At 45.5% G+C, this 23,024-nt stretch overlaps 1 long non-coding RNA gene across 1 annotated transcript in view; it reads left to right on the top strand.

The window, feature by feature from the left end:
- LOC142055912 (uncharacterized) overlaps positions 1-23,024 on the top strand; it is a 36,788-nt gene that overhangs the window by 5,440 nt on the left and 8,324 nt on the right. Inside the window, exons 2-3 of the long non-coding RNA XR_012660125.1 lie at positions 1,349-1,579; positions 17,740-17,898. This is a non-coding gene — a long non-coding RNA (uncharacterized LOC142055912). The remainder of the gene's footprint in view (positions 1-1,348; positions 1,580-17,739; positions 17,899-23,024) is intronic.

Below are 23,024 nucleotides of genomic sequence, written 5' to 3'. Positions count from 1 at the left end.
ACACACAGGTTTTTTAAAAACAAGTCCTGTGAAACAAGTCCTCTGAGCAACCACCAGCAGAAAAGAAATGCAATGGGTGGCTTCCCATTCAGGAGGTGGGATCATAGCTTAGGAGCAACCTTGTTCAGATATATTCAGGCTATTGTGGGTCAAGTTACTCCCTACCAACATACTTGTACTGCAGTGCTCATGATCTAGACGTTTCCTGTGCGAGTTGGGCAAAGTCTTGAGGGAAAAATCTCATTTTGCATGGGTTTTTTTTAGTTGGAGTTTCACTGAGGGAACAATTTCTGGGTGAGACTGCCATGGGATTTCTCCTCCCTTAGCTGTTTGTACAAGGCCTAGGTATGAGACAAGGGAAGACCCACTTGCTGCTTGTGACGAGAGTTTCATTGTGCTATTTACAGATGGGCCAGACACAGGAACTCTTCCGTTGTTTAATTCTAAAACTTGTGTCACTGTTTCCTCTTTGTCCATAATCTCCTTTATTACACCTAAGAATGCAAGTATTAACAGGTCCTGTATTGCTAAGAGGAATAGTTATTAAAATCAGTCATGGAATTATTATAGCCCCAACAAAGTCAATTGTACATGTGCACGGAACACCAATGTAATATTTGCATACAAATGAATTTACATTGTTTATATTGTGTTGCTGTTTACTGTGAGCGACGATAATTGCTGGGCTGGGCAGAAGCTGTATGGGTCATTTTCAGCTTGGATTCTGGAGGAGGTGAGTCTGCACGAGTACATTATCAGCCTCATCATTTGTCAGTCTCCTCTTAATATCTTTTGAAGGCATTGACTAATTTCATCTACATTTGACACAGAGGTAGAGGTTTCTGTGGTGGGGAGATTAAGGGACAAAGGGCAGAGGTACCCTGTGAACGCTCATTAATTCCACTGCTCAAAGAACGGCTTGTTTAGAATTAACCTCAGGAAATGCTCTTTCGCTGGGCCCAAACTTTCCTGCAATTCTGTGGTGATTGTGACAATGTTTTACTTAAATCACGGGAATCATTCTATTTCAGCTTGCCGGACAGGGATGTTTGCATTTACCTTCCAAAACAGGTTTTCACCTACATGTTTGTTAAGTTTTGAAAAGCCAAATCAGATCAAAATTCCTGAGCTGATTCAGAGAGGAGGGACTTTCTTACAAGTGTCACGCTCAGAGGGATTAGAGGGGGGAGATCAGGAAGAACTACTAGTCTGTTCTTTAGAATAATGCAGCCGTATGTAAACACAACTCTGTCTTTAGAAACTGCTGATCCTAAGTGCTCTTAGTAGTTAGACAGAACTTGTATAGGCCCCATCCCTCAAGACTAAATCAGATATTCCTCTTTTTCAGTTTGGAAGATGCGGGTATTCATAAAGCCGTGCTGCAAACCTGTTTCCCGAAATGGCCGTCATGACGGAGAAGGAGGGGACGGAGTGGTTGAGTTACGGGATGGGACATCCACAGTCTGCCTTCCCAGCTGAGGGGACTATGTGTAACCACGCCTTCAGTAAGGTCCATGCCGGCGTAGAGTAGCTGTGACCGCTGCATGGGCAGACCAGCTGAAGTGAGATGCCTTTGAATGTGAGTAGAATAGCCAGAATATGGCAGTTCATGTAGAATAAGAGACTGTTTTTATCGGGTAAGGCTTGCTGGTAGTTTGCAGCTCCTCCAAGGAGGTCCAGATGGCATTGCAGACCAGTTTCTCATCTCAAGGCCGTGAAGTTGTTCGTGACTGTTATCATGACAGTAGGCGATCAGGTCTTGAGGCTTTTTCCCTTTCTGCAGCACTACAGACTCCCAAATTATATGCAACGCAGTTACAGTCATGAAGTGGAAACTAAAGAGAAGTAGTGTGAAGTACTCACATTTGAATGCTAGCGTCACAGGTTTGGAGTGATTTCTTGAAGTTTTTACATGAAGCCCTATATTTCATTGTCATTGCACAAACGTCAGGTGTGTGTCTGCAGGGAATAAAGCAGAGGTTTGACTTCAAATGGCAGGAGCAGTCCACTGGAAAGAGCGCTGCTTGTGAAGTGACAAAAGGTCGCTGCATCCTCCTGTAAGAACAACAGACTCATTTGTACCCAGATGCTGCTTGTGCACAACCACTCCTCAGCCCTATCCCAAGGGCAGAGTGAAGTGAAACTTTACTTGTGATCCCGGTGCGGATGAGAAGGGATCTAGGTGGTCATTGCTTGTGAGCTTGCAGCCTTTAATTTCTCACAAAGTCAGTGTAGTCTCTTTTCTTGCCATTAGAGGTGGAAACCGTCGTTCTGCTGCAGGGTCCTTTCTTTATCTCTCTTCGTCTGTGGATAAGTCAGATAAATGAGATACAGTTCTGTCCGCAATAACTTTAGTAAAAAAGATAACACCTGTAACAAAAAAATACATTTTTTTGAGAAAACTTCTAAGCATACACCTGACATAGGGCTGAATGAGTTTGTTAGAAGAGTCATAGTTGCACTGAATAGTTCAAAGTTGCTTTTTTTCTCTCAGATTCAAAACATAAACTCACTTGACACTTTTTCTGGATTGCTTAATGTCTTTGTCTGAATTTCCAGTATAACCAGAAGTGTTCCTAGATGGAAATAGTAGGAGACCAGAAAAGATTAAAAACAAGGCCAAATGACATAAGGGGAGGAAAGCAAAAGAGGGGAGAACAATAAATGGGGGGGGGAGAAAAGTTGATTTTCTGTCCGTAAAAATATTTCAGTTAAGGGCTTTTCCCCAGCACTTAGACGATGGGAAGCAGAGAAAGGAAGATGCATTTTAAAAGTAAAAAAAAAAAAAAAAAAAGTAAAATAGCTATTATTTATTATCATGCTGCTGCTGCAGCTATTTTTCTGGGTTTCTCAAAGCTGAGATTTGAATGGGGAAATGTAACAAAATTAAACTCTCCCAGAACTGAGCCTTTGCCTTGTGCTTCTCGCCGAATATCATCAGCCTAATTCCACGCAGTGTGAAGGCTGTTATTTGACATTACCTTAAAGGCAAATTTTTATGCCAAATTTGAAATAAAAGGCTGTGATTTTTATTTCCTACTTTTCATCAGAAACAGGGAATGTGCAAATTAAACAGAACTTGCTGTTTCCAACCTTTCAGCAAGTGCATGTTTCGGTTTGTGTTCCTCTCCCATTGCAGAGGGGAAAAAAAAAAAAAGAGATGCACTTGAAAAAGGATGGATCCTTGCCTTCCTATTATGTCTGCAAGCATAAGTATCAAACATGTCTGGACATGACATGATCTTAGTAAGGGCTTTGATTCACAAGTGGGAACACTTTGTATTGGGACAGCTGTTGTTATTCCTGCCCGAGCTCTCTGCTCCAGCCCTCAGAGGATACCGCCTCCGCTGCAGGGGTGTCTCGGTTGGTCATGAAGCAGCTGAACTGCCACAGTTTATAACCAAACAAGTTAAAGTAAAGCCACGCTGGTTTCGCCTACCTCACAATGTGACCAGATGCACGAGAACTCCATTAGTGTCAGATCTTCAGCTCGTGAATATCCCCCTAAGACATCAAGTAGACACAGCTATTCCAGTTATACCAGCTGAGTATCTGGCTTGTGCTGGGTGGCCCACCCGTGAGAAGCAGCACTAGGAACCATGCAGAAATTCATTGGTGTAACTCATAATAGAAGATGAAATTGTAAAAGAATCAGCGTTCTCAGCTCTCTGCTCCTTCTCCGCTGTTGAAGGGACACCATTGTGCTAGGCTTTTATTTTAGAGATGGGTTGCCAGTTAAAGTGCTCTTTGGAAGAGGCGAAGTGCTTGGACACTCAACATTTAAGCCTAGCTGCCTGGTTTTTGGAGTGCACAGAGGCAGAAATACAAAACGTAATGGAGGGGACAAGTCTCACAACAGAAAACAGCACCAAATGTGCCCAGGCACTGTATTCATCATAGCTACTAGAAGTGGTGGAGATAGCTCTACAGAGAGAGTCTTGCAGCAGCTAGGGATCGGCAGTGGCCCTTGGTGCTTGTCTTTTAAGGGGAGCCATAGGCAACGTGCTGCCTCTTGGTTATGTTTACTGTTGTAGTCATCTTTTGACACAGTCCTGAGCTGCAGAATTTCTAAGGCAAAGCAGCCAAGCTCTCTGGTGCACCTGCCTAGCACTAGCCTTTGTGGCATGTGAAGTATCACCACGTGGTGGGTCACACGCGGCGTGTCCCATGGCACTCCCATCCTCCCGCATAGCACTAGAGCAGGCATGGTGGAGGCTGCCCGGCCCAGGATGCCTGCCGCTGCTCCGTGGCCTTTCCAAACTCCGGTGTAACGCCTGAGCTGCCCAGCCAGCTCCGGAAGAGAACTTACCCGTCAGGCTGTGCATTTCGGTGCAGCGATCAGCAGTAGCATGGTTAATAGGCTGGTGTTTAAATGGCTGTAATTAGGCTTCAAAGTAACCATTATGATGAAAGGGGGAAATCTCACATTCCTCTCCGCACTATCATTTCAGGGTGTCTGGCAGCACCCCAGAAAGACAAAACTGCATCACTTGATACCACCAGAGCTACCTGTTTGCAAGGAACATCTCACCTTTGGTTTATAAAGGCTTTTTTTTTCCAGGGCAAAAAAAAAAATCCATGCACTTTTGAATTAAGTATTCTGTTCTCTCCATTCCTGTGGGTTGTTATCTACCCAGTGTGTAAGCATTTTGCAAATATTTGACTGGAAACGACAAGAGATAAGGACAGGTGATAATCTGCTAGTGCTGCAGCAGGCATGCCCCTACCAAGCTGCACGGGAACTGCAAGGGTATTTCTCAGCTTATCGTATCCTAGAATGAGTATGGTCTTTACTGAGAGCCTGCCTCCTGTATTTAGTAATTTATCCACTGCAAATTTCATTTGAATATTGGAAATGCTGACACTTATTTATTGCACTAGTCCTCTTTGTCCCCCACTCCGTGCTTCAGACAAACTGGGTTGCATAGCAGGAGGAGCAATAAGGGTGATGCGGCTACTGTTAAATGCTGGTACTGGCTTAGCACTGGCTTATTCCGGAAGAGGGCCTCTATCTTTCTGAGCCTCTCCGCTTTCGGAGGAGAGCAGGTTGGGGAATCTCCGCTCAAGTGCAGTCCTCTGTGCTGTGCTGTTTGTTCCAACTCCATTTTGAAGGATATTAGCAGTTTCCATCCTCCTCCTAATTCCACTGCCATAAAACATCCTTCTTACTCATGAAGTAGAATACCTAGATCCACCTTCTTGCCTCCTGGCTAATTACTGTCATTATCTGGCTAGACAAACTTGTCACGAGATTAGCATCTCCTCACAAAACAGGGTCATCTCAGGAAGTTCTTGCTATCCGGTTTTGTGTAAATCAGTCACCTCTGCAGCTAAAAGGCAGCTCAGATTCTTGAGAATTCACACGCTCCCAGGAGGGGAGCAGGAGAGCATTTCCACATAGGAGCTGCTTCAAAAGGCACTGGGCGTTCCCACTGACATCAGTGGGGCAAAGAATACGCCTACTCTCTTGCACCTGCTCAAGGAGTTGTCCTTTAAAGATACTGAAAAGTACTAACCACTTGCATCAATTTCATTGCCTGGATGTATCATTAATGTAATAAAGTCATTATATTCTACTTACTGTATCCTTCACCCCGGTGCGTTTGCAGTTTACCTCAGCATAACTCCGCAACAAGCTTAGGCATGCAGGGAGTAAAGGCAGAACCCACAAACCAGGCTGGTCATTTTTTTGTGTTTTTTAAGGCTTCGGGTAATTCCCGCTTAAGATCCCAAACTAAAAAAAGAATTCAAAAACCCATTTAAAACAGAAGCTTATCTTTGCGCTTTTGCGCTGTAGGCACCGGGTGGCTCGCCCTTAACTCTATGGGGCTTTTACACTGTCTCTTTTGGGGCTGGTTGTTTCAGTGTGTTGAGAATGTAGGTCTCCTCGCGCTTAGGCAACTGAAGAGTCAAGCACCTCTTACCTAACTGCCCTCCTAAGTAGGCGAGTAGAAGGAATCCTTCCTCCCATAAACCTTTGGTGACTCCACTTTGCACACTAGCCCACATACAGCCTGCCATGCCAAAGAGCAGTATGTCACTAATACACTAAATAACTGTATTGCGTTTTAACAGGCCTGTGGCATCAAGGAAATTTATATTACCCCACCAATGCTCAGAAACGGAAATGCGTGCAGTTATAGGCTACTGTAACCATAGCTACAGCTAAACAAAACACTCCCTTCCTCAGCTATTGTACTGACCTAAATTATGGATGGTTCCGGCTGTCCTATACATCTGCAATGCTTCGGTGACTCTGCTTGGGCTTAGAGACCTGCCTTGAAAAGATGATTTGACTTCCCAGCTATCTGCTCAACATTGTCTCTGTGCAACAGTGGGTCGTCCAGAATACAAATCCTGGAGGCAGAAAGTTTCCTCATTAGTTTACCTGGGAACAGACAGCCACAGAGAAATGGGCTGTCCTGGAGAAGCCTGGTGAAACTGAGCAGAGACCAAAGTGACTGGGAACAACAGAGCTGAAAGAAGGCACGGGAATAGTGACTGTGAGGTGAAATAGCAAAGGAAAGGTGTGCTGCGTGAGCTGGAAACCCTGCAGCCACGCTTGAGAGAAGGGGGCATCAGCGCCCAGGGTCTGGAGTATAATGAGGCCATCCAGATGTACTAATGCCCGTTTTGCATTTTGTTAATTGACTTTCACCTGCCTGCGCCCTAGTTTCCAGATCAGTAAAGTGAGGATAACAGACATCTCCTTTGCAGAGTGCTTTGAGGTCTCCTGATGGAAAAATGCTAGATTAAAACGTGAGTGGTTTTTATACACCCCTGTGCCAGATTGTGGAAGCAGCTTCTCATTCTCTAGGGAGAGAGACATGGCTGTGGTGGAAAAAGGGTGCTATGAGCCGGCATTTGGTTTAAGTTCTCTCATTTAGCATGTGAGCGTATCCCTAGGCCTTGCTGCAATCCACTATTCAAATTGTACCTTGCAGACGAAACCAATTTTATTCTCGTTGAGCTTTTCTGTGCCCTTCATCCCTATGATACCTGCCTCTTTTGCAAGTGTCTTGTTGAAAAACCCGGAGACGTTGGACCCTATTGTACAGACTAATCTGAGGCTGGTAAATGCTAAGCTTAAAAAAAGGAAGAACATTCTTTCCTTTCGGTGACCAGGTTTCCTGCATTTCTGCAGGACCGGTGCAAGGCTGTGCAGCTGAGCGTTCAGCAAAGGGGTGCATGCACACATCCTTAGTGAGCAACCCTCAAAAATTCCGGTTCGTTACTTTGCTCAGCGGGGCAGGATCGATGCCAAGTCCTCAGGGCAGCAATTGGCTGCCCTAATCCTTTCTCTTCCTGCGGATCCCTGCTTCACTTACACATTATTGTCCAAATTCAGCAGATGTTGAAGCTGGGATGCTACAGACAATAGTCGTCTCCTCTGATTCATCCTCAGAGCAGGCCCTGTCCTGTGTAGGAAAGGAGGCAAAAATAAAATATTACCTCTGTGTGTAATGAGGTTGTTTCATAATGCATACACACAAGGCAGCCAAATGAGGGTTGTACAGACATGCTATTACCAAAGGTACCCAAATAAATAAAGCTTCCTACTTCCTTTATAATGGCCCTATTTGGCCAGATTTGTGACCTAACCGGCTCTGGGGTGAATCCTATTGCTTGGCAGTCTGTACAGCTTGGGAGTGAGTACGGTGGATGAGGGTGGTTGTCTCGGACCGCTGAGCCGTTCTTCAAGTAGTCACACTTCAGTACCTTTGTATAGCGGTGCTGTGACTTGTCCCAGAGGGAAAGGAGAGGGTCAGAACCAAAAAACCCCTGGATGCTAGTCAAAAGGTCTGTCACCTCAGCTTGGCTGGTCCAGGAAGAGGCTTCTTCCAGACCACTGGTTCTTAAATCTAGTTTGCGTGCCCGGATTGTAGCAGCTGTAGCAGAGGATCTTCCTCTGGGTTCTGCACCTCTGCCAGAATGTTGCTTCTGGTGCCTCCAAAACAGTTAACCTCACTTTTTTCATTCTGTCATAGCTGGTCTCCACTGCACCAGCAAGTATGCCAGTACAGCCGAGAGGGAATGGTGTACTCTAGGGAACAGCTGGTAGTTGCAAGGATTGCTGGGCAGCCTTCAAGAAAATGTTCTTAGTGAGGTGCAGACTAAGGCTTCAACTACCTCTCATTCATGCTGAGAACATGCTTATCAGCAGGCTGTTGACCCGGAGGGAGCCAATTCTACCTCTTTTTCTCCCCTTGAAGTGCTTCTACTTTGGTTTCATCAGCTCTTTGTAAGATCTGAGAGATGCTCAGGGTCCCTCCCTAAGCCAATAGCTGCACCATGTGCCCTCAAACCAGGGCCACTCACATCTAAATTCTTACCCGCAGCTCAGCTTCTTGATATTAGTGGAGAGGAACAGTTAGATCAGAGGATACTACTCTGGGCATGCCACATTCGTAAAGAGCAGGTCGTTCCTATCTTCTAGTGAGCTCTGGTGGCAGCCTAGCTCCTGACACCTCTGTTGGACTGTGGAGTCAGAAAGCTAAAATAGACCACTAAACACTTCATGGTCAAGGGCAGCTCCAGCAGAAAAGTCTGAGGGAGAGAGAAAAAGCCCCAGTTTACAGCCCGTTGGTCTAGGCATCTGCCTGAGATAAAGCACTGCTTCAAGTCCCGTTCTGCTGGTTTTGGATCTCAAGCGATTAATTTCTCCCAGAGCTATGTCTCATGGTGATGGAGCTGCTGACCTCCCAGGTTGTGGTCCCCCTTCCTCTGTATCGCCTCCAGCTCTTCTGTTTGGTGCCACGATACCATCAGGGGAGCGAGGGCTTCAGTGCTGGCTTCTGAGACATGTTGCAACTGTTGGGCCCTGTAGGGTGTCGAGGCAGCAGGAGCAGGTATTTCGCTTTGTCCTGACAGGGAGGGAGAGGCCCTCAAACAGTGCACTGAGAGAGGTGATTGCTGCAGTGTGTTTTTACCTGGGGAATGGTTAAACAAAGATTTGTAATCTTTGCTTATGCATGAGGGGAGACAGAACCTTGAACTTTAGTCTCCTATCCTCCTTTAGACTTCTGCTAGCAACATCTCCTTTGCTCTCCATTGTAGCTAAAGAGGGTAAAAAGAGGTAGGATAAGCGCGTGGTGCACTGGTCGGGCTGTTGGGCCAAAAGGAACGCAGAACGACAGGCCAGCTGCCTGCAGAGCAGCATCAGCCTTGCTACCTCCTGCAAGCTACAAAGGACCCCCACTACTAGAGCTTATTCCTCTGGATGGGATAGGAAGAAGGATTTCTTGGTTGCCACTTCTCTTGACCCAGGCACAGCTCTGTATGAGTTGTTCTTACGAGCTGGAAAAATGGGACAAAGCAAGCTGAAACTTGCCTTTTCAGCCTGTACCCTACAGGCATACCTCAAGGGCCAGTTTCTCTCTATTGCTTCTGGAAGTGCTTTAACATCCAGAGTGTAAACAACATGTGTTGACACACATAGCAACCCAAACCCAAGTTGCCTATCAGCTCAATGTGTAGGCTTTGCATTCAAGATGCAGAATAAATTAGACATCAAGCCACTGGTGTTGGATGCACAGTACCCAGATTATCTGTAAAACTTCCTACGTATCCACCGTGATCTCAGCTGTGACTTAGAAATGAAGAGAACAAGAGATCAGTTTGTATTCTGGCATTACCTAGTGTATGCTTGTTTGTGGAGAATTCTCTGTGGCCTTCTGATGAAAACGAAGCAGTTTCTGGTGTCTGCAGACCTGAGCACTCACATTCTGTGGAGAAATGAATAATTTTAGGGTTTGTTGGTTTGTTTTATTGTTCATTAAATGCAAAGTAAAAGCACTGTCTAATCCCCTCCCATTATTTTGGCTAAACAGCCTCACCCTCAGTTCAGAGGCATGAGGTCTTGACAGGAAGGTAGCACCCCTGGCCTGGCTTTCCTTTTCTGTTGTTGACTTTTGTGGAGGGATCGCTGCCTTTTGCAAGCACCATTTGGATTTAGGCTGGGAAGCAGCGCCCCAGCACAGACACCCTGGTACTGCATCCCCTGCTTTTCATCCTCCTGGCCTGCATTTAGGCACCTGCCTCCCAGGAAAACACATATCTTAACGTTTTCTCTTCAGACAGTAGGACCTCACGGTAGAAAACTGAGCTTAATGCTGCAGGGCTTCAGTCACCCTCTGCTACCCTTACAGCCACAGCAGAAACCTCTTGCAAATGCACTGACTGTAGACTTTTCTTCCAGTGTCTGAGTGAAACTGCATGAAGTGCATTCGTCTCACTGATGAGGTATGTCCGCTACATCGAGCTATTGAGGTGGAATAGGCAAGTACATTGTTCACACATTGCAAGTGGTCCTTCACGAATCACACGCATCTGCTTCATGCAGAGAGCTCTTCCCCTCACCCCAATTTCTCTTTCTGCTGTGGAAAAGAACAGCATTAGTTTCCCACACTGCTGCGAACAAAACACTTGAGGGTCTTATAAGGTTTTCTCGTTTTCTGTTATGTTACTTTCTTCTCCTGTCTGGAGGATTTAGAGTTTTGCTCTGGGGCAACTGATCTCCCTGTGCCCTCACCTCTCTCTCTAATCACTTACTACAGCCAGTCCCATCTCAGCAAACCCATGGGAAAGTGATGGGGAGTGAGGGATAGAGAAGAGTTAATGTCACTGCTGTAAAACCACAGTATATTTGAGTGTTTATTTAGTACTTCAGAAACCATGAACCGCTCTGGGAGAGGTGCTGGAAATAGAGATAAATGAATCTGAGTAACTTCACAGCCAGCATTATTGGTTTTGGTGGGTCTTTGAGAGCCCTCTTAGCCACTGGAAGCCATGTTGCCACCTGGTAGATACCAGCTCTCCCTTGGACTGGACACTGGTGTTTTGTATCCTGGACCATTTTTGGTAATGACCACGTCAGTGCAGAGGCAGGGGTCAAATGTTTATTAGTTTATGAGTCCAGGACCAAACATGTTACAGTGACGTGGTCACATGCCTTCCTGGTGATCAGCAGTACTTGAAATCCAAGTTACGGTGACGCACTAAGTTGAAAAATAAGGAAGGATCCAACGAATGAAAACTTGCAACACCCAGGAAACACTTCTGGGGCTGAGCCCAACTTTTTGGGACAATATATTCCCTCAACTTGCTGACGATGCATGGTTCTGCCAAACTTTTTGGTACCTTGAAATCTACTTTATGGAGAAAAACATCTCATCACATCCTAACACCTCATTGTTGGCTCTTAACTATTGTGAAACGTTAATTGCACCCTATGGCTGAAAGGCAAACAAAAGAAACCATCTCTCAAGCCCAGAAGTAACACTGAAAACTTGCATGTCACAGCAAATGGTATATACACTGAAGGAACAGAAGGGGGAAGGCAGGAAAAGAATGAGGAAAAAAGGAAAATAGAAATACTAACATAACGCTCACATCATTATCTTCACTAGACTTCGATGGTCCCTCTTTGAATTCTTTTAGGTAATTTTTTAACCAGTTTATACTTCTGACTTTCACTTCAGGCTGTGGCAATGAGTTCCACAGGTAGAAGATGCACAAAAAATGTGAAAAAGAATGATGGCCCCAGTGAGCCTATTCACGCAGCAGTCTTGGAGCAAGTCACTGTGTGGAAAAGCTCTTCTATATCAGAACTGCAGTGTGATAATTAGAATTATTTTTGCCTGCTTCCTGGGTTTACAGGAAGAAGTGAAAAACCATTCGCTGATCACATTCTGTGCATCACTCTGGAGCTCCAGCATGTTCACCTTCAGTCATCTTTTCAAGTGAGAGAGGCCTAATCTATTTCTTCTCTTCTGTTGCTGAAGCCGTTTTACATCCCTCATCTACGGTATCACCTTAGACCTTCCTAGTTCTGAGGAAAAAAGAGGTCATAGCAATGGGATGACTAAGACTGCAAGTGGATTCGAGATGTTACTGCATTATTAAAGTGCGCTGTGGCATAGCTATTTTTTCTAAACACCTTCTAATATCCTCTGGGCTTTTTTGGCCTCTGTACGGCGGTGTGTAGGAGGAGGAAGACTCGTGCTGCATCCAGGCTGGACAATTTTAGGATGGTCTTTCAGTTTTACTGCCTCAGTCTGATGAGACTGTAAAGAAAGAATAGGCAAAGCTTTTGGCAGCTTGGCGAACAGCGATGTCTAGAGGTGGACAGGATTCTGCTCTAGGAAGACATCTGAGGGAGGTTCACGAGGGGAAGGATGAAAAAACTAAACAAAGCCTCCTTGGTTTGGGCCAAGGTAGGCCTGAACACAAGAGCTAGAACATGAATCAAATGCTTGAGTGTACCTCAGGTTTATCCCGAGACCTTAAATAAAGCTGCTATCCCCAATTGTCCTGTCTAGACTACTGCTGCTGGAGCATGGCTTGGGCCAAAGGGCACTGTGGGATCTGGGACTGCCAGCATATCTCTGGTTGTTGGATCTGCACTGTGGCATGTCCTGCAGGGACCTGACACGTGCAGTCTGACTCCTTTCCTGCAGCTTTAGGAACAAGGGGAAAACAATCCCTCTCATGCTACTTGATGCAGCTCCCTGCAGGGAGGTCAGTGCAAACATTTTTTCCAAGCACTTAAGATACATAAAGCCTGATATTTCTGTTGCTAGAGGATTAGATAAGCTTAAGTAAATTGTCTTGACCACCTTTTCTCCCCAGGTCTGCTCTTTTCAGAGCAGCGGTGTCCTCTGAAATGGGCAACCTGAGCAGAGGAGCTGCTGCTGCGCTGCTTTCACTGTAAGAATTGCTATTGCTCCAGATGTGCTGAATTCCTTTCGGCCTAAATCCTGGAGAGCTAAGAGAAAAAGGAGTGGCTCCCTTCCTGTTAAGAGCTTCTTTTCCTTCCCCTAACAGGTTTCCCTTAAACTGCCCATGCGCAAATGCCTCCTGAAAGTCAGTAATTAAAGTCCGTGGTGTTCCATCGGGATAAGTGAACGCAGTTTCTGATTACTCTGCATTACAGAGCGCATAAAGGGGACGGACATAGTCAGGAGTCTCAAATTGCAAGTTGCATTTGCATTTCTCTGCTTGTAAATAAAGTGTATTTGATATGGAATTGCTGGGACAACAAGCACAGCACTCTTGCCTTCTGTTACCCAGCTCAGTGTAAGTAAACCCTCATACTCAGAAATCACAAGTAGAGCCTGCAAAAAGCTCTTCAGGTTCTTGTAAACTTGATGTGACGTTGTGTTCTAGCCTACATGTAGTGAATTGCATTTATTTGCTAATCATCTTTCAGAAATCAGGGGTCAAGCATTTTAATATCTTTCTGTAAACCTGTGGGCTAGAAAGGTAGTTCTTTTTCCTTTCCTCCTTTAAAATCAGAGGTGGGAATCTTGTATAATTGCAGGAGTTGCAGCTGTGTAAGGGAAAGATAGCTCTTAGATGAAGAGCGCTGTCACCATAGCTGGCGATGGTACAGATTATTTTCCGGGAAGTGCTGGACTAGGCCCCTCCTCAGCCTTCTGGGAAGTCCAAGTTGCTGATTCCTCTTTCCAGTTTTGTTTCACGTGACTTCTCTTTTCTGGTTGAAGCCTGTGTTTGCCACCGCTGAAACCGATGACGATGTCAACCTGAGATCAAGGGCAGCAGCAATAGGCTCCAAGCCGGTAGGCAGACATGCCATTAGACAGCGCCTCGGTCTGTATTCATTAGCTCTGGCTCTCTTCTCTGTCAGCAAGGATGTGTTTTTTCCTGCGGACCCGGCACCCCTTTAACCTGCAACACTTGACATACTTCAAACAAGTATCGTTGCTGTCATTATGATATGACCCTTCAGCCAAATACCCAGGGCAACCATCAGTCTGTCTAGGGCTCTTTCTCTGCAATAAATGAAACTGTGGCTCCATCTCCATCCCAGGACTTCACCCTCCGGGAAGGACAGCTAAAACCTTCCTAGTCATTCAGACAGCTTTCCTCCTACTCCTTACCCCTCCCCAGCTCCACAGTATGAAGAGCTTGTTTTCAGTTCCTCTCTGCACAGCTGGATTTATTAAAAGCTCAGGGTGGAATGAATGGTGTTGTTATCACACCTGCTCAACACACTCTACAAACGGGCAGACAGAGCAGACGGAGGACAAAAAAGAGAGCCTGTCAGCTAGTTTTGGTTCCGACAGACAGACAGACCTGCAGTCTTGCAGAACAAAACCTTTTTCCCTGTCTTCTCAGACAAACCCAACTTCCTCACTCAGCTCGAACCTTTTCTTTTGTACAGTCGGAGTGACCTCTCACCTGGGGCTTGGCTGCCCAATTTGTAAGCCCTTTAATAATGCTAATCCATTATCCTACTTTACACATCAAAACGCACACAGGCTCCTCCCAAACAAGAGAACTTGGCAGATGTACCGTGGGTAAAAAGCACAATCATTTATACAAATGATGCTATTCAAGGGTATCATTTCCCTTTCTCCTCAGCAGACGGAAAAGGTTTCTTTCCCTCCAGATCTTACAGAAGTAGTGTTTATAATTAATCATTGCAGTATTGGGTTTATCTAGTCACAAGATCGCTATGCTGTGGATGTACCATGTCCTAAGGATGCAGCTGGCAAAGCTTCACTGTGTCCCAGTGTCTCTCTAAGACCACTTTGGAGGCGGCCTGGGCGGGGACTGGATCAAAAGTAATCAAAAGGCTTTCCCTTGCTGCAACACAGCGTGTGGTTCTCTCCGCTGCATCATAGCCCTTTATAACTGTCCTAGTTTTTGTCTGGCTCTAAAGGTAACTCGTGCTTTATATGATTATGGAGCATCTAACACAAGAATTCTCTAATTTGAGCTGAGGATTAGCTAAATGTCTGTGGCAAATGCTTCATGGAGGAAATACAATAATCGCAATGTGTTCCGGCTTCTTTTAGGGATGATGGCTTCTGATACCATGCTGGGGTGGGCGGTAGGAAATGGCAGTGAATCTCTACACATCGCAGTCCTCATAAGGCACAAATGATAAATATTAGAGCTCCTTTGCATCCTGGGACTGAAGGAGGGGTTCTGCCCTGATGCAGACAGTGCACGCATCGGATGTGCTGTACTCTGCCAAGGGCTGGAAAGGATTGTTGCTGCAAATACATGGGCCGTTCGGCACCGTCCTTCTTCATTATATCGTGCCACTTCAGTTGACGCAGCTCATCATGCTTGCCATATTGAACCTGTTAGCATCTTTCAGATCTATGTAAATTCTGGTGCTGATGAATTCAGCAGCTTCCTCTTGAAAACCTTTATTGGGTGACTTTCACACTGCCCCCACAGAGCCCTGTTCCTTGAAGTCAATGGGAGATCTGGGTGTGGTGAAAAGTCAAGATCAGACCTGTGAATCAGGTGATAAAGAGAAGTGAATCAGTAGGAAATGCTCTTGGGGAACAACATATTCCTCTCCCATCAATTAAAAGCACAGGGAATGGCTCAGGAATAGCTTCCCTCTGACACGTAAGAGAGTATATTTCAACAGCATAATGGTCTAACAGAGCTTTCTAATAGGTTGAGGACATAAAAGCACACTTGTGCTAGATAAAGTGTTCAGGCCATCTAATCAAATCCATTTCTGAAGAAGAATATGCAAATTTGTGTGTTTGCTCCAAGGATGTTTTCAGACCACTTGTATAGTATTAGCATATCCTGTGGCAGAGACCAGTCCCCAGCAAATTGACATGCAGTGTGCTATGCCCCAAAAATGTTTGATGTGGCTTTTCAGGCTTCAGGTGCTCAGCCCTAGGGAACATATTCTGCTGTGTCCAAATCGCTGAGGTGCTCTGAAAGCCTTCCTTATTCAGTGGCTCCTCCCGAAATATCCGTGTTAGGTCACTGTGGAAATTATGTGCCACTTCTGTCCTTTTGGTTGCTGAGTTTATTTAATTAATGTTATTCCAGCTTTCTTCCTGACTTTCTTCTCCCTTCACTGTTTCACAAGCCAGTGGTACTTAGCCTGTTGTGGGTCATAAGTCATCAAAAGGTTGCCCATGACATCATTGCAAATAAAATAAAAATGCATAAAAGCATGCCCATGCATGCAGAGAACCAAAGTGGAGAGACGGAAATAGTAAATGAAGGTGCAAGTTTTCATTGACAGCAGTCACAACGTTCCTAGTGCTGTTTGCTCATGCGAGCTGCGCTGGCGCAGGCTGATTCAAGATGAGGTGGGCTTCCATTAAAAGAAATGGAAGATTGAGAAATGCCGTTGCCGGCGCTGGATGTCACTGCTCGCGTTGCCAGTGCTCGTAGCATTTCCCATGCTCCTCCCTTGCCCCTGTTACCACAGCTCTGCTTCTGCCACCACCCCATCTTGGGACTTTCTGTATTGCTTATGGGGCAGTGTTTGTGGAGCCAAGTGCCTTTTCATGAGCTGTTTTGTCATGTTGCTTGAATCATGAACAACAGCGGGGCTAATAAAAGAACCTTTGAATGCTCTGCAGATGGAAGATGTCATACTGGGAAAATCAATCCACAGATCTGCTCTTTGATGGAATCTAGCTGCAGGCAGATGCTTTCATGTAGGGCAGCATCTTCCCAGACAGATTATTTCCTTGCTCACGTTGTGTACAGTCGTGCTAGTCCTGGGATAAGCAGCCTCGCACTGCAGCACTTTCTCATCCAGGCTTCTTCCCTTTGGGGGTGTTTTGGGATGGACGAGAGAGAAAACAGACCGGCAGCAACCATCTGACTCCGTAAGCCTCGTCCCTGGATTAACAAGTAGTGATTCCACAGGGGATTGCAGGAGCGACCCGTTCGGCATGGGTGAGCTGCAGTCACCCCTCCACCCAGCCCCCAGCGCAATATGCACTGAGGTAAAAGAGATGATAGAGCAAATATCCAGCATGTCCAGTTGCTCAGAAGAAAAGTCAGGGAGTGTTTTGTCAGCATTTCCATTTAGTTTCCTCAACATTTTTAAAGTTAAAAAAAAAAAAAAAAGTACAGCCACCTCCATTGCTAGGAGTGAAACGATAAGGATCAGATAGGAGCTCTGTTCAGACAGCTGTGCAGAAATGGTCTGGAGTTCTCATCAGAAGACGAGACGCATTGAAACATGTTGTGATACTTTCTTCTCTTACTCATTATTGCATTTGCACCTAGAAACAGCATGAAGCTCACAACAGGCCAAGTGTTACACATGCCAACCTCCCAAGAACCTCCATAAAGAGAGGAAAGGGCATCCCTTTATATATGCAGATCTCATATCACACACTGAAACAATAATAAACCCAACCTGTGAACTTGTAACGTTTTTATGACCCTATATTTTGGGTAGGAGTTTCTTTTTAGTGAGATTTTGTTTGGTATCCATTTCCACCAGCTAAAACTAAAAATAGTAGATTACCACCTAATCTAATCTAGCCTGACTCAGCTACTTTCCTCCAAGTTTATTTGGGTTTTATCTCAGTGTCAGTTATTGGATGTTAACAGCCTTCCACAAGAGAACCTCTAGACAGTGCCAGTCCAGGGGAAACGCAGGAATATACAGTGTAGCGTGAGGGTTTGTGAGCTTTGTTAATGAGGACTAACTCTTGTAGTGGAGATCGCCTCCTAGAGCACCTGCCTTTGTAACCCCCTCCCTTCCACCCATAGCTGTCCTAAACACACCTTGTGGCAACCTGCAAAGGCATTTATTTACATGGGAAAAGCAACACAGGGATAGTGCCAGTGTGCTCTGTCTTTGGTGTGAAAAGCAAGCCAGTTTTGTCCTTTAAAAAAATTTGGTTTATGGTTCTTTTTTTTTTTTTAGCTTTTCTTTCTTTTTCTACTTTTCATCATATGTTTTTCTCCCTGTTTTGCTGCCCACAGCCCTGGAAGCTCGTTTCCACCAGGAGGTGCTGCTGGATATTACCCATAGACTGAGTGGTTGGCTCTGCTCCACATCACGCATGAGAGAGACTTAACAAAGAATGGGCAGAGTGAAATTCCACCCAAGGCGTTTTCATTCAGCCATCCCCAAATTCCCATGTAAGTACTGCTAAAATTTAAACTGGGTATTACTATTTGGCAACTCCAGCTGTGGGGCACAGCACTATATATATATATAGATATAGTATAGTGTATATATAGAGGGAGAGTATATATTAAAAATATATACTACAAAACTATACATATATATATATATAATAGTCTGTGCATCTTCCCTACACAGCACTTCAGTGACTTCCTCATAGCAGTTTGGTCTCTTTATTGCTTTGCTGTTTGTTCTTCCAAAGTGCAGAAAGGTTATTTCACTTCAGATCTCAGAGTTAATGGCAGACAAAAGGAAGTGGGTGTGAAGTAGCTTATATGCGCACTGTGGAAACCTAGTGCCCTTTCTATTTATAGCTCTACTTGAACTTTCATTCATTTAGTTGCTATTTTGGTATGGCAAACATTCCATCTCCTGGGGGAAGTACGTTAGCAGTGCAGGTGAGCAGGAGGGAGAACACACCGGTCATGCAGACAAATATTTAATGGCCTAGAAATCATTGCTGTTCCCAGAAAGCATATATAACCAAAGCGATACTGAAGCTTCCCTTGCACAGTCATTAAGCTAATAAGCAGAGCAATGTTTTGAGGTAAACCCAAACCTTTTTATTGACTTCCTATCTTTTATTAAATTTTAAATCAATGGAAGTTTTAATGTTTCTGTTCTCAGTGAAATAGCTTTGTCTGATGAAATGAATACCTTTGGTCGCTTGTGCCATGCTCTGCCTTCTGGGTAGAGAGCTGGGCAACAAACATTAAAAAGTTACAGGTGGGCTTTTTAGTCCTGGCCAAGGGGGTTTCTTTAGCTGTTCAGTGTCTCCCATCTTTCTGTGATAGTGCAGCCAGGGTCAGCCCGGAGACCAGATCACTGGGCAAGTCCATAGTGATCAGGTGGGTCTGAGGTCCGGCAGGAAGGCGGCCTGTAGGTTGGGGTCGGCACCCAGACCAGTGGAGATTGTTACTTACCTTCTAACATGGCTACGCTGAGGTGGAACAAATTAGGTTCCCACGGGTAGCACGAAGCAGAAAAGCATGGGTTTCCAGTGACCCGTAGCCTTTTCCCAAGAGAGACACCATAACAAGTTCATGCCTGGATGGTCTTACCACAGTGGGCCAGGAGCACACATGGGTGTGAGCTGGCTACCTCCAGCTGCCCCACAGCACTCAGCCCGAACGACCAGGCACCCGACTGCATCTATTTGAAATAAGAGCAGCGTTAGTCTTGAAACAAGCCTCTGAGTCATTGTTAACCAGACCTGTGCTCTAGTAGCCTCTGTGACACTTCTGAAAGTAGGGGATTGTCCCAGTACTGCTTGCTGGCAATGGTGGGACTTCAAAATAAGTGGGTGGTAGGAAATAGGTACTCCAGAGATAAGCTGTCAGCTGTAACTTGATGTCAACTGCATTGCCATCATGTGTTGCAGAAGGCGCAAGAAACTCTGTGAACCCCTTTTGCCAGCGGGTGTGAAATGATCGAAGTTAGAAGTGCTCATAAAAGGGGTTTGGTCTGTGTAAGATAAGCAAGGCAGGTGTCACCCTGGCACAAGCTGTAGCCATAGCCATGCTGCATATGACAGGTGCGGTTGCAATGTCAAAGGGAAGGTCAGAGTTTCACGGCAGGTGGGCTGGTATGAGCCCGCTCTCAGCCTAATAGTCTGTGGGCTGTGTCATTTACTGGTGGAAATCCATCTCTCTGCACCTATGATTTTCTCTGGCCAGAGCTCTAGCATCTTTCAGAGGCTAAAATATGTTTAAGCCCAGCATATTTCTTCAAAGAGAAGACGGATAATTTCAGATGAAGGCCGAATCCTGCCTTTGCGCTGTTGCTGTGTACAGTGGTTGATGATGATGCTGTCACCGGAGTAGGTGGAGAGTTTGCTTGCTGGATCCACTATGCTTAAGGATCTCTCTAATTGAGTATGTTGGGGCTCCCTGGCCATACTTCAGTCATATTTGCAATTAACACCTTCCTCCACATTGTCATTATTTAGCCATCACAGTCATAATGTCTTAGATTATTCCTTTACTCACTCACTAGCTTCTCTAATGGATAGAAGATATTTTAAAGGAACCCAGAACTGTTTGCTCCCACCTCCTTTTTACTTTTTTATGCAATAATAGTTGTACCCACCAATACAGACCTTCTTGCACACTCACGTCCCCTCTGACTGAACACCTTTGTGGACTTGACCGACGTTTACCTGCTGAGCAGGCAGGGCTTCCTTCAGAGAAACAGTCTGGGCCATTGGCTTCAATCGAAGCAAATTCATGAAAGAGAAATCTAGATGTAGTCTCGTGTAGCCCGTACTTCAAGGCCTTACGTGAAGCATGTATGTGAGCAGGCAGAATGAAGCAATAATACTGCAGAGCAAGCTGGGAGAGGGAACTGCAATAGTGTCATCTCACTGGGGCTTGAGGCCAGCTTTTCCAGAGAACCGTTTGCTAGTCCATAACGGGCCAATCTGAACCCCACTGGATTTAGTGAGAAACCAAGAGACTTGGCATGTGGCACTTACTGTGTGATAAGTTACAAATATGTTTAGGATGAGCACATTAGACAGCCAGGCCACATACTTGAAGCTCCTTTTTGTCCAGCAAGAGTTAAAGGTCTTAGTATCTTTCAGGATCTGGCCCTTCTCCCATACTTTGAAGACACCCAGATGTGTTCTAATATAACTTCATGTCTCAAGTTGCAGGAGGCTTCCATATATTTTTTGTGTGTCAGTTATTGTGGAGCTGTTAGGCTGAAAAAAAAAAAAAAAAAGAAATAAAAAGGAGAGAGGAGTAGAAGACTGCTTTCCTAATTTGTTACCTTTACTGTCTCTTCCTTGGTGCACCGAGAAGTTAGTAGAAAAGCATGTGTCCTGGAATTTCCTGGATTGGGGGTGAAGGGTTTGATTCATTGCTAATAAAGACAACCAGGACTTACGAGCCGGCTTACCGATTGAGGGGCTCCTCAGTGCTTCTGGGACAGGTACTAGCATCTGTCGCAAGTGTCTTCCCTTCCTATGGGAGAGGCACCACTTGCCACGTTTTTCTCTCATCTAATCCTGCCTGCTCATACTCACAGGTCTTCGTTTACCAAAGCTGCCTTTACAGCGTTAGATTAATCACTTCAATCAATGTTGTAGCCAGGTTAGAAACCTAGTTGTAACACAAGGCACACTGACTGCTGCTGAAGGTCTCCCTCTAGCTCAGGGGAAAACATTTACTTGAAATGTGAACACCCACCCTGCAACCATTTAACTGTGGTCTTTCTTTCAGCTCAGGGTTTTGCAGGACGTGTGCTGGGCCTGTTGACTGCTTGGTTTCATATTCCTTCCAGAACTTCCCCAGGTGTCATTGGCAGGAGGTTTTAGGTGCCCGCTTCACCTAGAACCTATCTCCAACTTCTACCCCCCATCTATTTCCTTGCGTCTCCTTCAGAATGGGCTCTGCACCTCAGCTGGGACAGGGAGGAATTCACATCAAGCAACTCCCCTCACCCCTCCAACCTAAGCCATGAGTTTGGGCTACAACTGCCAAAATCTGCTACTCAGTGAATTAATTGACTGCTATTTTGATACACATCTTTTCTTCTGGTTACAGATGCAAAATAAGGACTCTTGGCTCATTCCTGGTAGATACTGAGATGCAAAATGCATGTGCTTCAAGCTGTTTGTTGCTTTATAAAAAGAAGTTGAATATACTTGGGGATTTTATGACCGAGAGGACCTCTTTCTATTTAATACAGGGAGGGTCGCCCAGTCGTTATATGGGAGATACTATAGTGGAGCCACTAGTCTCAGTTTGAAGACAACAGAGAACCCGTTACTTCGACCTCCCTCTAATTGCATGTGAGTTTATCTGAAGAGGTGGAAGGTCTTCCACTAGAGGGAATAACAGAGGAGCATTTCATTAATCCTTTTCTGCAGTCGGTTTGCAGAAGCAAACAACTTTGCAGGCACGTTGTTCAACAAGCGTTGCACCTTCTCTCCATTCTGGGGTTAAGATCTGAGGGCAGAAGCAAACATTGAGAAGAGAGCCGTCCTGTGACTAGAAACGAAGATGTGTGTATTGATACTGACATCTCCTATGGCTTGAGCAATCCTGGACATGGGGCGAGGTCATTCACACTTTCATGTGCTAGCCAGCGAGTTGAATTCTCACACCCTTATCTATTATACTGGCTAAGGCGTCGCTCTGTTTTCTCTTCTATCTGCATAACCAGGTGTTGAGCAACTGGAATGTCATTCCAGAAATTCTGACTGGCTTGGGTGTGTGCTCCTTGCAGGAATTACTTCTGGGAATCGCTCAGGAGGGCCAAACAATATGGTTTCCAAAAGTTATGTTACTGTACAGAATGCATTTAAATTAATTGCATAATTTAGCCAAACATGATCCCTCTATTGCAGGGTAGCAGGCTCCCCTGCCTGCTATCCCAGAAAGCGATCCAGCTCCTAGGAGCTGTGTGCTATTTACATAGTTATGATGTTTATTTATAGCATGTATATGTGCCAGCAGGGAATTAGGGTTTATTTAATATTTTCCATTGTTTCAAAGCTGCAGCAGCACTCTTCATCCTCGTACAGCCCCATGTCTTCATAATTCAGCCCCATAATTCATTTCAGTCACCTACAAGCAGGACACATTCCCAAATGGAAGTGACACTGCAACAGGCACAGTTGTTGGGAGAGGGCAACCTTCAACACAGTTAAACACTCCTTTCTGTGGCTCTGGGCAAAACCCTGGCATCTAGAGCAAAAGACTGCATCGTGGTGAGCCAGTGGGCACAGCACACAGAAAGGTTGGCGAGCCAGGGAGCTCTCTTCCTGCTGAGCCCTGATCTCTCTGGGTACGCCTGTGGGGAAATCTCCTGCCAAGAGCTGCTGCAGGGCAGTCCCCAGCCAGCGACAGAGGGCAGAACGAACTGCACATCCCTCCCAGGCACCACAGCGGCATCAGGAGACCCCCAAACTGGCCCAAACAGGCAGAAGGTTAGGAGCAGCCTTGGACAGCTGAGTCTGTTGTCTGTTGTTGCTGCATCACATGGAGTTGCTCTGGCTTTGCCTACACTGCATCAGTGTCTGAAGGCTACATCTCACTCGCTCATCAGCTGTACTGTTTACAAGCTGGCCGGCACT

This window comes from Phalacrocorax aristotelis, chromosome 4 (genome assembly GCF_949628215.1).
Source record: "Phalacrocorax aristotelis chromosome 4, bGulAri2.1, whole genome shotgun sequence".
Classification (NCBI taxonomy): domain Eukaryota; kingdom Metazoa; phylum Chordata; class Aves; order Suliformes; family Phalacrocoracidae; genus Phalacrocorax; species Phalacrocorax aristotelis.
This window is presented reverse-complemented; position numbering and strand designations above follow the sequence as displayed.